The 15,482-nt window shown below is 36.6% G+C and overlaps 1 protein-coding gene across 2 annotated transcripts in view; it reads right to left on the bottom strand.

Moving 5' to 3' along the window:
* RD3 (RD3 regulator of GUCY2D) overlaps positions 1-15,482 on the bottom strand; it is an 82,164-nt gene that overhangs the window by 15,449 nt on the left and 51,233 nt on the right. Inside the window, exon 1 of one of the 2 annotated variants that reach the window (XM_039359604.1) lies at positions 8,127-8,277. The exons of the other annotated variant lie outside the window; for it this stretch is intronic. The gene's annotated coding sequence lies outside the window, so the exon portion shown is untranslated. Of the gene's footprint in view, positions 1-8,126; positions 8,278-15,482 lie in introns of those variants that run through there. 2 annotated transcript variants of the gene reach the window in all.

A 15,482-nucleotide genomic window follows, 5' to 3' on the forward strand; every position in this document is an offset into this window, starting at 1 on the left:
AAGAATGAGGGTACCAGTTGGGGAAATAAACAATGAAACAGCAGCTTATAAACCAGCATTGTGCAAGGCAATTTAGCCAGCAATTAGCAATTTATAAAAGGAATGAAATAAACCATTCCAGCAGAATCCCTAAGTCTAGACAGAGAAACCCCATGCTCTTGAACTACATGTTGGACCAGCTCTGGCTGCAAGTCAGTGAAGGAATTACTGTGAAAGTGAAAGTGCATCCAGTGCTTGTTCTACTTCAGTAAAACTTAGTAATTTTTGAAACCCTGCCTAGTGGTAAGGTGAGGTGCAGACGCTCACCTCACGCTCAGGAGGCTGAGAATTCATCACAGCGCAAAGAGTAAATATCTGTTGCAAACTCTGCATAGGCATCAGGAAGAGCATCCGGCTAGTAAACAGTCAGCTCCATTCAATCACCCCAACTCCCCCGATACAAGAGATTACAGGGTTGTAAAAAGCAAAAAAAAAAAAAAAAATTGAAACTGTGTATATTCATAATTCACTAAAGGATTCTAAACTAATTATTTAATTGGCACCTAGAGAAATTAGAGAAATGAGCTACACTGAGTGTTTGTGCGTGTGTGTTTTCTCTGAACAATTTACTGGAGCTGTGCAACTATTAGGTCTTTCAAGAGGTCTGATTATAACTATTTACAAATTGCTGATCAAAACAAGGGCTAGTTTAATTTAGAAAGGAAAATTTTGTTAATATTATGTTTTTGAAGGTTACTGAGCAAATGAAGTTTGTTTCTTGAGAAATAATTACATGGAATAATTCTTCTTAATGGCAAATTATGAGGGATGAAATTAGAGCTCTTATTCTAGGTCAACTTGTTAATTGTACCTTTAAGTGTTTTGAGAAATTGTAAAAAGATATAATTCACCAAACTTGATAAATGACAATATATTCAATTAAAACATTTAGTATGTTCTTAATTTGAATCTAAAGTGTTAAAACTCTCAGAAATTCCTGTCATTTTAATTATATGAGGCAAAGATTTATCTGCAACTGAAAAGTTAAATATAAGTAATGTATAAGAAATTTGGAATAAATAATTGGAGGAATCCCTAAGTTGCTGGGAATCAGGCAGCATATATTATATATTTATATTATATGTATAAAACAATAGTAATAATATTGCCCTACACAATAAACCCTCTTCAGAGGAGACCAAACTAAAATAAGAGTTCAGTAGTTCTGTTTTTCTTTGCAACCAATTAGCATTTTGGATTTTTCATTGAATACTTTTTCTTTTCAATATATCTGAAAAAAATCATCATGCCATTCTTAACACCCTTTACCAATCTCAGCTCATTTGAACTTTCCTTTTTTGACATTATTTCTATGGCAATAAAAAAGCACTTAGATTTATATACTGCTTCATGCTGCTTTACAGCACTCTCTGGATGGTTTACTAATGTCAGCATGTTGCTCCCAACAATTTGGGTCTTCATTTTAGCATCCTCGAAAGGATGGAATGTTGAGTCAACCTTGAACCAGTCAGGATTGAAATTCTAGCTATGGGCAGAATCAGCCTGCAATACTGCATTCTAACCACTGCACCACTACAGCATTATAGCTTCAAACTCCCTATCGGTACTGTTCTTCAAACTCCTTTTCAGTTATTTTTGCATTGAAATTTGTTTAAAATTCATGCTTTTGATAGTTTCTTCTTTAGAAACTTTGATTAGTTTCAATCAATGACATCAATATTACAGTATATGGTCATTTTTTTTCAATATTTTTATTATCTCCCACTTCCTCAATTACATTTTTTGTATCAATTAAAATCAAGGCAAGGATAGCTGATTCTCTGGGACTTTCCTCCACCCTCTGAAGGAGAAAGATTTCAACTAAGACAAATTAGGAATTACTCCCAATGACAATGCTAGTTGAATCTGTGCCTCATCATTAGACAGTTAATTCAAATCCCTCTTGCTGCTACTTCATGTATCTTTGAAAGAACTTTGGAAACATCAGCCATCTATTTTTGGGCAGACAGACAACAGCAGACACCAAAAGCAGTTGCTTCCATTTATTCTTCTACTTATTTTAACCTAGATGCTTTGTGTCACCACTGATTTGGATTTCTGAGCAGTTATAGATAACATACACTGCAATGGCTTCTTCCTTTTCTCTCCTTACTGTTTCTTTTCAACCGATTAGACACTTCAATTGCTATATGTTAATCATGAGACTCCTCCCACTAGATCCTTATTGTTAAATTGTATTTGTATTAATGCATAGACAACAAAGCCACTGAACTTTATAAGCCAATGCTGCTTCTGATTTTTCATTTGAGTGGTTTTGTGCATAAGTTTTTATACAAGGTGTTTGAAGCAAGTTTCAGCAAAATATATTTTGCTTTGTGAAGCATAACCCATTCCATTCCAGCACCTTATCCAGATAACTCACGAGTAGTTCCAGATATCAAATTTCTCCCATTAAAACATAATTTGCACAGGCAATTTCAATATTCTTCTTTTCCTTACCAATTTTATTCTGTAGACAGATGAGCTCTCTTCCTAGATCTAGTCCAGAATAATATGCTTATAGCTGCTCTTAGAAGTATTATTTGTCTCCCAAGAAAGAATCATTTTTAATTATCTTGATAAGACTTGGAAGTTGTTTGTAAATTCCAATCTATGCTCTCAGAAAACAGTATACTTCATAATCCAAGGTGTCCAAATTGACATACGTTTGATTGGATTTCTTTTAGCACTGAGTCACCAAGTACTACAGTTTTTCTTTTTGTCTTTTTGCAGAATGATGTTGCTTTGCCCAGTTGCTATTTGTTGGTGGAACACCAAGAGTACCTTCTGACTCTCTTTCTGGAAATCCTCTGTACAAAGTCCACAAAGAACTTGAGATGCATAGATTTTCAAAGCACTTCAATAGATATGAATGTAGTATATCACATTGTTCTTAGCCAGTTACTTGAATTTCTCACTGATATCCATCCCACCACAATTTACTATTATTCTCAGAATACAGATACTACAGATCTGATATCTATGACTATTTTTTTAAAAAAACCCTCTCAGCTTTAATAACCAAGAGATGTTTTTGAAAGAATAAGTTGGAAATTGTTTAAGGAACACATTGGATTTTGAGTCAGCTGAATAATAGCTCAAAAAATCTATGCTATATAATTCTTAATATTACAAATAAAAATAAATGTGAATGCAGAATAGACTGAAATATCCCACTTTAATGAGATTAAACTTCTGTATTCCAAACTGAATGAAAATAAAATGTAGTCTTTAAAATTTTTGTTCTCAGCGCCTTTCTTCCCATACATACAGAAGCTGCTTTTCCAGACAGGGAAGTAATACCAAACAAGCTTTTACAGGCAATAAAAAAAACAATTAGGGCAAAGAGAGGGGCAAAGAAGGTCTCACCCGGATCCTCCGCGGTGGATCTAATGCGCTTAGTTGTTATTGTGACTTCGGCTGGTGCAGCAGAGTAATCAGCCATCCTGCAGGATGATCGTTGCTCCGTCGGCCCTAAGGAAATAGCTGGAGCCACGGGAGAAGCTGCCACTCTCCCGCAGTCACCAGCAAGCCTCCTCCACGGTGGTCCCCCCTCCAGGGCGACTTTCGACCCACTAAGGGGTCTACCAACGAAGAAAACCTGGCCGGGCTGGAGACAAGTCCCCAGACACGACCGGCATCGCCGCGTACCAGAACCGGAAGTCGAGATTAAACTTCTTAAGATCTGTAACCAACCTGAAATGGAAGCTTACAGAACAGGGACATTATTTGTTTTTATCTAAGCTAGTGATGGCGAACCTTTTAGAGACCGAATGCCCAAACTGCAACCCAAAACCCACTTATTTATTGCCAGGTGCCAGGTGGGCATGGCCCACTGGGTGGGCGTGGCTGTGGTGGTCATGGCAGAATGGGTGGGTGTGGCCAAGATAGGGGTGGTCACCTCGATGTTACTCATGGGCAGGAACTCCTGTGGGGGCCGGACAGGGTTGGGGGAGATCCAGGGGGTCTCTGGTGGGTGGGACAGTGGGCAGGAGGCTCGTCCTGCGGGGTGAGGGGAGGCGAGGCAGGGGTGTCATTGTCACAGGGCAAGGCAATGCAGGGGCCAGGGCTGCTGCTGCCGGACACCATCGCCCCCCTTGCACAGAGGCCAGTGAGCGCATGGGGGCCGACGGTGTCCGTCAGAAGCCACAGCCTGCCGGCCCCTCAACCGGCACATTCTAGGGCAGTGATGGCGAACCTTTTTGAGTGCCCAAACTGCAACCCAAAATCCATTTCTGCATCATCGTGTGCCGGGTGGGTGTGTCCCATTGGCTGGGTGTGTCCCATTGGGTAGGTATGGCCCATTGGGTGGACATGGCTGCAGTGGTAATGGCAGACTGGGTGGGACTAAAAAGTTCAATCAATTCCAACTTTGCAAGATCCTTTTTTTTCTTGCGAGAAGTTGCATTTGACTGATTGAACCTTTTTTTTTTTTTTTTTTGCACACGGCGGCGGAGGCCTAAAGCGAAAAGGTTTTATAAAACCCAGTTGAAGGCCTAGGACTGGAGCGACAGCACACATGCCCACAGAGAGGGCTCCTAAGTCTATGAGTCACAACAAATTGAGAAGAAGTCAAGCTATGTATTCCACATCCATCCAAGTGAAATCATTGTTTATCCATAAATCCATATAAACTCAGCAATACTTTTTTCCTTAAGGAGCAAACCAAACAATGCATACAAGACCAAGTAAGAATGCTCAACAATGTTGCCTATATGTTTGGTTTGTACATTATATTTCCTACCATTTGTTTTATACCGAAGGTTTCCAAATGGATTACATTTTCTAGAAATAAAGTTTTATGTGCTGATCTGGAACGCTATAGATAAAAGCAATCAAAAAGAGTTTTAAAAAATATCACTGTTCTGTTCAAAAGCACAATTTTGCAACTTTCTTTACCTAGCAAGGAAGCTAATACAGGATACTGTTACTTGCATTTGTTATCATAAACCCAATACATAACAGAAATTATTTTTAGAATGAGATAGAGCATAGTGGTTCTATTCCCTCTTCTCCATTCATTTCTATGAGATGTAAAAGGACTTTCTGACAACTTATGGCATAAGGTTTGCCTCACTGCCATTGGAAAGCTGCTTTATTTCTTGTCCCCATAAATATTGTTACACAGTTAAGAGTTTTAAAACATGTCCAATTCATTTTTTTCAGTCTGCAACTAAAACACACATTCTTTAGTTGCACTTGTGTCCCTTTAAAAATCAGAAGGGTTATTACTTAGAAATACCTAGTGTTTATTATCCATGACACATCTGACTGTACATTCTTTCATACACATTTCAAGTATATGTTGTCTGCCTGATGATCTTTCGGGTGCAGAATAACTGTTTAGAGTCAAGTCTCTACAGCATTGTAAGAGTGCTACTGCAAAGCATGGAAAAAAATATTCATGCCTTTCCAAATACTGAACAAAAATCATTGATGGAAGGAAACTCGCTAGGCAGATGGTATTTGCTTAAACAATATTTCTTTGGTTTCTGCATTTAGGCCAGTCTTCTTCAATATAGTGCCTTCCAGGTAGGCTAGTTTCAGGTGAGAACAATTTGAATTCTATCTCAAAGCAGTTGGAGGGCACCAGAGTCTAAAATGCTAAACTAGGTTATTGTGGAGCACAGAAAAAGCAACAGACTTAGAAGTACAGTCACATTCTGACTGAGGACACACGGATTTATCCACAATATTTAAATTTTCTTTCACTAAAAATCAATTAAATTTATAAAGTCATTAATGTGGAGTTGGTTTTATGAAATATACCTCACATTCTACAATTTGAGATTTGGTATTTACTAAATCATTCTTTAGAGATAAAAAACAGCACTGGTTCTTTATGGTGCACCAACTCCTCACAAAAACATCCTTTATTTTTATTTTACTGAAAACATTTCATTACATATTACTGCATTTTATACTCTAGAAACCTATCATAAGCTCATCCCAATCTGTCATCCATTTAAATCAAATGGTTTTAAAATAGAATATTCTCAGTTACAGCTTTTTAAAAAATCACTGATTTGGTTTTTCACTAAATATAATAGCTATTAAAATTCAACACTTTCTCAATGCAGATTACATTCTGAGGTCATGTGATGAAGACAGAACTATTTTGCTTGATAACATTATAAATCATTCCTGGTTTGTAACCTTTTCAAGAAAGCATTGGCTAAACCAAGCAAGTTCCTATAAATAGCTTTGCAATAATGCTGCTGAACCTTAATACCTATGGGGGGTGGAGAACATCTATGATTAAAATAATGCTGAAAATCCCCATTTCAAAACAAATTGCAAAAAAAAAAAATCCTCAACGGCTTAAATGAAATTGAAGTTAATTCACTATCTAATTTTTAATCTTCTTAACAGATTCCAGATGTTAATAATTGTTGATTGAAAGCAATGTATTAAATTCAAAACACAAATGTGAAACAATTAGAGAAATCCGATGCAATATTCCACTTGGTCTTTAAGTTTAATATAGGAATGGTGACTTTGAGATTTATTCAAATAAACTTAAATAACTTTTCTGTCTGAATACTTCTCAACTCTTCAAACTGCAATAGCAAAGATGACTAAGAGGTAAGATGAGGGGAGGGTGGTTCTTTGCATACATGTAGGTTAACTATGTATAGATTAATGCCTATTTTGGGAGTATTTTCTCCCAACAAATGGCTGGTACTTTAAAGTGTGTAAAAAGCAAATAGTATCTTTCAACTCAATGCCTTCATTATTTCACGGATACAATCATCATAGAAATATATAAGTATTTTGGCACTGCCTTACTTCAAGTCCCCCCCCCCCAGTTCTCAATCTATTGAACATACCATTTACTTCTTGTAAGTCTCCTCAGCAGATACTAAACAGACTAAAGTTTGCTCAGCTTCCAAGAATAAAGTTAGGTAGGTGCTTTCACCTGCTGAATCCTTTTAAAGGACGATGGTATATAAAATAAATGGAATAAGGAAAGACGGGATCAGTCATTAATCAAAAAGTGCTGAGCAACCAGCGATGTTAGTATTATGTGGACTCCTTGGTGCTCTCCAAGCTTGGTTGTTATTTGCAGACATTTTGTTACCTAACTAGGTAATATCATCAGACCAAGTAATGCACAGTTCAATCCTGAACGCATAGTTCAAACTATATGTTCCCTTCTATTGGAACGGTTAGTATCAGTTATAAACCCTAAGTATAGGATGTACATTCCCCTCCTTTTCCTGCACTCTTTGTTATGAAATCCATGCACATAACAATATTTCCATTTACTAACGGCTAGAGCATTTCTGTATAATGCACATTTTGGTACTATTTTCATGACAATCTCCCAATTGTGGGATTCATTTTCTTCCTCTTATTAGCTACATTCCTGCACCTGGTCTTAACTTTTCACTTATTAAGAGCTGAACTAAATTCCGTCTATAAACAAAATCTATGGTCAATGCTCCAACCTCCCCCACCAGAATTATTGCTGGCTGAGAATTCTGGCAGTTGTTCTAATCTAACCTGTTCAGAGCATTCCAGATTCTGGAGAAATCTAGAAACTTAAGCTTTCTTCCCTAACAATACTTAAAATTAAAGCGAAGAAAGGTGGTAGGTGAGAAATGAAATGAAATAGAGGCAGGTGCAACAGAAATGAAAGCAAATACAGGCACGTGCAAACTCATTTCAAACTAGGCTCCAATGTGGAAAGGGAAATAACTGTTACTACCCAGGCCACTAACTATACTTCGCAAAAATTTCAGAATTGTATATACTCATTTTGTATCTCACACACACATTTCTCCATTTGGAATAAACAACTTCATTGCAGAATATAGGGATGTTCCACATGCAATTAGAATTAAGTGCCACTGATGTCCAGTGGGTCTCACTTCCAAGAAGCATTTTATATATGTGTGTGTGTACCTATGTGTATATCTAAACATACACACAGAGAGAGAGCATTTATTTACAACTTGGATGTTCGAGCTGTCACCTGCGTTGTACTTCATTAGGAGGACTACGCAGGCGCCCAAGAAGCAGAAAGCTAACCTTTGCTTCTCCTCCTGTCTTTTCCTCAAACTTTCTGCAAGTTGTCAACTTACCGAATGGCTTGTTCGCACTGAGGAACAAATCCAAGCACAATTCTCCCAAAAGGTCCCTCGGCCAAGGAGAGAGGGATGCTCCCAGATTGCGCGCCCGCCCGAGTGTCGGTAACTCAATTCAGCGCGCAGCAACTGCTTCTCCACCCCCGGTCCCTGCCTTTGCCGGAATAATCAGGGTGGGCTGAATTATTTTCTCCGAAGAACTCCCGCCTTCCTGGCTTCTGATTGGTTGTTGCTATAGTGACCATCCTAAGCTTCTTTGGCCTGTGGCAGGAGGGAGCGGGCTGTAGTAGGACCAGATGAGAGGGAAAAGTCTGGTGGGAGGGCGGAGGGAAAGGATGGGGTGCGGTTCATGTGGAATAAAAGTACATGCAGGCTTTTTTCCCGGCTGGTGTACTATATAACGCTATTCACCTATCCATGAATTCACTTGAAATTCTCTGTGTCCGGTGCTTATTCTGTTTTTATTTACCACGGAGTCCCAATAGGTCACAAAACCTATCCGATTGTACAATCTTTGAGGCAGGCTATCCTTGGATGATTTTGGAATAAGAGGGAAGTTCTTTTATAAACACTGGCCAGCTAAGGGCGATTTAAGCCTGTTGGGCCCTTTCCCTGTTTGTATCAAATCAAGGCACAAACATCCTGTAGTAAATCTTTTTATCTGCCCAAATTAAAATCAGTAGAGCAAATTTAACTCATTATTGAATAAAATTACATGACAGTTCAACACAGTATTTTTAATTTGGATAGTTTTCATATAATATACACCTATATAATATTTTCTGTAAATCATTTGCATTCTCAGCTGACATCATGGCATTGTCTACATATAAAAACATACATTCACATCCTGGTATATTTTTCCATAACTGCATTAAATAACAAAGTGAACATCGCACATTCTTGTTTTAATCTTTATTCAGTACTGAATCATTGATGAAGCATTCTATTTTCAGATCAACTATAGTGCATTCATGCATGCATACATTCATTCATATTTATATGGCCTATTTCACAAAAAGTGAGTGGTGTACAATTTTTAAACAAGTGATATAAGTGATATAAATACAATTAAAAATATTAAAATTAATATTAAAAAGCAAGGAGAGGGCAACAAATATTAGCACAATGGAACCACCTCAACAATTCACCATTCTCTTGAGACCCTCAGGCCTGATGACTTAACCAATATTTGAAGTACTCACAGAAAGTTAATAGGGATGGAGCCAATCTTACCTTTGGTGATGGTAGGGAATGATATTCCATAAGGCAGCTATTATAGGATAAAAGGACAATCTCCTGGATCCCACTGGATGTACAAAAGATCCTTAGCAGACAGAACAATATACTTTTTCTGCTAAACCTGATAAACAGGCAGATGTAATTGATGGTCCCTCAAATAACTCAGCCCTACGCTATGAAGGACTTTACTCAGCATCTTGAATTAGATTTAGAGACAAAACAATTTATGACATAATATAAATGTAATAAAACATTTCCTATGCTGATGTTTCACTGTGCTATTGTCAAGGCAGATAATCTCTGAATGTAACTCCAACTTTTCCAGGGAAGGCAGTACATTAGAAGCTCTGTCAATGTTAAAGGCATTGGTAAGGAAACAATTCTGAAAAGATGATCCAATGGGTCCTGAATTGTCTGGTATACTACTAAAATTTACATATCTGCAACCTTCAACTGGGCAAAAGGGTGCATCACAGGACAAAATATTTGGAACCAAGGTATCTCTAATGGGCTAATTTACAGAATGCATCCAAAATCCAGGACCCATGACTCCCATGAAATTGAAATTTTGGCAATTTTAAAAAACTATTTTATGACACAAAAACTATCCTAAAACATTTTATGACACAATACAAAATGTCATAAAACACTTCTTGTGGTCAAGCTCTGATGTTTCATTGTGCAATACAGAATACAGAATAACGGAGTTTGAAGGGATCTTGGAAGTCTTCTAGTCCAACACCCTGCCCAAGCTGGAGACCCTATTCCAGACAAATGGCTGTCCAGTCTCTTCTTAAAAACTTCCAGTGATGGAGCAGCAGTTTCACTGATTGTTCTCACTGTCAGACAATTTCACATTAGTTCTAGGTTGCTTCTCTCTTTGATTAGTTTCCATCCATTACATATTGTTTTGCCCTCTGGTGCTTTAGAAAATAGATTGTTCCCCCTGTTCTGTGTGACAGCCTTTCAAATATTGAAAGACTGCTATCATTTCACCCTTATCTTCATTAGATTAAACATTCCCAGTTCCTGCAACTGTTTGTCATACATTTTAGCCTTCAGACACTTAAGTATCTTTGTTGCTTTTCTCTGCACTCTTTCTAGAGTATTCTGTTCAAAATGGGCTACTTTCAAGGCAGATATCTCTATTAAAATTTATCTGAATTTTTAAGAATTCCAGTTTTTCTACCACATTAGCTCTCTCATTGTTGAAGGCATTGAGGAATCTGATAAGGAAATATCTCTATCAGGTCATGGGTTGTGTACTATTTCTATAACATTACAACACATATTTTGTCATGTGCCTGTTCTTCTGGATGCTCCTGCAATGGCAATATTTATGTACCACTTCTGCTCATAGAGAACCCAGATCAGCTGACTTCAATAAAAATACAGGTAGTCCTTGATTTATGACTACAGTTGGGACTGGAATCTCAGTCATTGAGCAAAGCAGTCATTAAGCGAGATACCACATGACCACTTCACTCAACAACTGCTGTTACAGCTCTTCCCACCGAGGTTGTTAAGTGACCTTGCAGTTTCCCTCCATGCATGAAAAGGAACTCCTGTGCTGGGCAGAAGAAACAAAGCTTGGATCTTCACAATCCCTGCTTCATATCTCCAACTCAGCAGAGGAATTCTGTTCCTGCAGGAGAACAGAACTCCTCTGCTGGGCTGGAGAATGGAAGTGAAGATCCTGAAATCCATGCTTCATTTCTGCAGTCCAATTAAGTATTTCTGCATTAAAGGCAGGAGAAATCCTTTGGCAGGCAGAAGCAGCTTGCAAACTTCCCTGCCAGCTCCCCCACTGACTTTCTGAGGAATCTGGCAGAGAAGATTGTGTTGGGAAACACCAAGCCAGGCAGAAAGAGGCAGAATTAGCCTCAGGTCCTTGCATAGTTGCAAGAGGTCCAGTAGTAAAATTGAACTGTACATGTGTGGATCTGGTTGCTTGTGTCTGATAGTTTGCAAATTGTGATCACATGATCACAAGGCATTTGGCAACCAGTCATAAATGTATCCAAATGTATAATTCTGTGTGGAAAAGATGGGTAAATTTTGTACAGAATAAATATGGGATTAGAAAGTATTATTTAGCTTTTGAATAATTTATAGCTTAATGTGGCTATGGTTGGATTTGTTTTTTCTATGTATTGGAGTTAAAGTACTTTTAATCTTTTTGAATGTATGTATAGTTGATTGATGTTCATTTAATTTGTATGTTTTTTTTGTTTTTGTTTTAACCCTGTATTCAGCTCTGGGAAGGAGAGGGGAGGGTTATGGGGGATGGGAGGGGGGGAGGTATTTTATTGTAAAAACTTTATAAAATTTTCAATAAAAAATAAATGTATCCAAATGGCTAAGGACTATCATGTGACTGGGGAGGAGAGGTTTGTGATGTTTCATGATGGCCAGAAGTGTTTATGGAGTATAAAGCACCTTTCTAAGCTATCATAACTTTGAACAGTATTAAATGACTGGTCATAAGTCAAGAACTACCTGTATAATACAACTGTACAATAATAAGACTGGTAAATATATAAATTAAAAATACTGAGTTGAATCTCCATATAATACTGTTCAGTCATGATTTATCTGCCCCACTGATTTCAATATGGCTCTGCTACAAGCATTATATTATTATTATTATTATTATTATTATTATTATTATTATTATTATTATTATTATTATTATTATTATTATGTGCTTTATTTGGTTTCAGCTTAGTCCTATTCATTGTGATTTTTGGTTTAGTGTTATGTAAAACAAACATATGGCTTATTCAATAAATCATGGATAAATATAGTAAATGAATCTAAAATATGTGTGACTATAAACCAATGTAATCTGAAGTAGCAATCATTAAAAAACAGAAGTGTAAACTGCATATTAATCATCTATGGAAATAAACATCCCTTAACTTGGTATGAAAATTATTACAGAGAGACCAAGCTGAATCTCTTTCTGGATGTTTTATACAGCTGCAGAAGCACTTCTGAGCTGGTCTTGTTTTTGTGCACAACCATTACAGTCCAAGAACAGAGTCTAACAAATTTCTAAGAGACAAAAAGTTCTTAAGGCAATGAAGTCCAAGCTTGTTTAGCTCAGAGTTGGCTTTTGTATGGTTTGTTGAGATAATTCATTAAAAGAATTGCCAGTCACTATAACACTGGGAGTTATCGTTTTAGCTCATTTGGATGGTACTGAGTTGGGCAATAATTCTGTAAAAGTTATGACTACTTCTTTAACTTTAGAAATGTAGAGGTAGTGTATTTGATTTCTGGGTTAAATTAAATCAAAAGAGTTTATTATCTGGAGGGTGCCATGTTGGGAAAAGTTGTCAAGAGTTTATCCATGTACAGTGCTTACAGTGCTTCCAATAAAAAGCATGTGCTCCTTAATTATTTTTGTAGTAAAAAAAAATGAATGGAAGAACTGATGAGATAATTTCTAATGTCTTCTCCTCCCTTCAGTTTTCAGCTTGGGATAGGGAGAATTACTCTGTATAAACTTTGTCTTGAAGCAACAAATGATTGAAATAAAATTTAAGACAAAAGTCCATAGTTTCATATATACTCGTGTGACTGTCAAATTTTGCTGGGCACAACAATTCAAAAGTGTGATTGATGTGCTTCAGCCAAAGCAAATGCCAATTAAGTACAGCCCAATAAAACAAAAGATGTTAAGATATTTGCATCTCTCTGTTGTTTTCCATTTGTTTCTGCTCATTTGTTTTTAGTTTATCTCTTCTCCTATTAAAATCAATTAATTTAGAGTAGCCAAACAGCAAAGCTGAATTACTTCTTAGACCAGGGAAGTTCAGATTTTTCAGGCACTGAATCTTTTTAACCCAGTTGGTTGGTTCCACATTCAACCCTTAGATTTGAAATGGGTTTTTAAAAACAGAATACTTATAAAAATGGTAACAGTATCAGAGTATGGGAAGTTTCTGGAAACATATAACTGGAAATATCAGGATGAAAAAATTGAATAGATATGTCTAATTATATGAGATTTAGCAAGAACATTTTTCATTCCATGTAACTGAAATTGTCTGTCAAGGCAAAAAGTAAAAAAATGGATTTTAACTTTTTTATTAAATAATTCTACTAGACTAACAAGACTAACCAAGGAGTTAGACTAATGAGGAGTTTTCAGTTCCCCATTAATCATAGAAGATTATGTGTCTGTCGTCACAAATCTCACCTTTAGTCTTACAGATTATCTCTACTGTCCTGTATGTCTCAAATTATATAGTAATTAGTATATAATCTGTCTAGCATAAGCTTCTAGGTTTGTAATTAAAAGTGGACTGAACAGATGACTTGGTCTCCATTGGTTGCCATCTAGAAATAACTTATTAGCTCTGATCAACTTAGAGAAATAATTTGTTATATTCCAAATAATAATTTGGAACAAAACAAATGTCAGTAATATTAGGCATCTGAGCAACATTTAATTTATAGAAATGCTTCATAGTTAGTCACAACATCTCCTGACTTCTGCTTCTTATTCAGTTGGGATCTCCATATAAGTTAGCCAGTAGTTATATATGGGAATAACATGGTTTATGAAGATTTCTTGTTTAGAATAACAATCAGACTCAAACATTTCTGACAAAAGTTTTTCTTTTTCTTTCATATTTATCAACAGTCCTTCCTTCTGAAACAAGGTGTGAAATTGTTTTGTTTTGTTTTCAAAGTCAGCTATAGGCAAGTTGGAGAATATTGGTGATGAACAGAGGGAGGAGTGCATTACTTGAATCTTCTACTACTTTTTTCAGTTCCAATGTATTTGGAACTAATTTTTAGATCAATACAAAGGCTAATTACATGAATGGAGTTATATATAATTTGCCCAATAACTGCAGCCTTTACTTATTGGCAGGAAATTGGAGGCTTCTCTGCAAGGTCGTTTTGTTCAAAAAAAGATGCACTTTAACTCATGATTCAGTTATACAATAACTTGCATGTGAAAAGTGTGGGTTTCTTCCAACCAACCTAAATTAGTGAGTTAAAAAGTTGCCCACCTCCATAGTAGTGTCTCTTTGTCTAACTTCATTAAATATTCAATTTTATGTGAATCAGGCCAAAATGATGTTCCTATCAAGAGGGGCTTCAGAAATTTTTCATAGTGAAGCAGAAATAGAACAGTACAATAATGTATAAAAACTTCTATAATTTCTGGGAACATGGTATATGCGATACTAAGAAATCAACCCTTTGTAGCTGCTGATGCCATTCATATAAGATGTACATTGTTTATAGTTTTACTGTGACCTGTCTAGAAACCAAGCAGGAAGCAACATAAATCTTTTGCAAATAAAATCAATAATTAATGTTTTCTGTTCAAAAGATAGAAATATTGGCATGTTAGAGTCTTTAAATACTATTTATCTAAATACTTTGTCTATTTTATCTCTCTCTCTCTCTCTCTCTCTCTCTCTCTCTCTCTCTCTCTCTCTCTCTCTCTCTCTCTCTCTCTCTCTCTCTCTCTCTCTCTCTCTCTCACCTATCACAACTAACCTCCATCAAGTCCATACCTGCAGCACTGGCCAAATAAATGTCCTCAGGGAAACTCAAATATAAGATCTGACAGTTAAAAGTCCTCAGAAAAACATTAACTTTTACTTTCTAGTTCCTATATCGAGTGGTGGGATTCAGCCAGTTCACACCAGTTCAGTAGAACTGGTAGCTAATTTTTTTGTTGCCCAGGCCCAGAATGGACTTCTGGAAGCGGCATCCACACAGAGAACCAATTGTTCACATATTTGAATCCCACCACTGCCTATATCTATTAGTAGGCATCTATATTGGTTCCATTTTTAGCTGTCATGTTAATACATCTGCTCTCTGTAGTGTTGTCTTCTATTTTAAAAAGCCATTTACACTTAAAGCCTTCACTGAAACCCGAAAAAAAAAATCAATACATTAATATTTAATTTACATAGAGAAGTGTTTTTCATTTGGTTGTTTTGTTTCATCAATTTTATTTAACAACATGACCCTAATTTCCAGTCAGCTTTGAGAGAGGAAGGGGTGTGAATGAGAATCACTGCTCCCTCAAATTAACATTAGCTTCACTATCCAGGTGCAAACAGTTGCTAAGAA

The sequence above is a fragment of the Crotalus tigris genome, unplaced genomic scaffold (genome assembly GCF_016545835.1).
Source record: "Crotalus tigris isolate CLP2741 ecotype Arizona unplaced genomic scaffold, ASM1654583v1 scf7180000019097.2288821080:1192077, whole genome shotgun sequence".
NCBI lineage: Eukaryota > Metazoa > Chordata > Lepidosauria > Squamata > Viperidae > Crotalus > Crotalus tigris.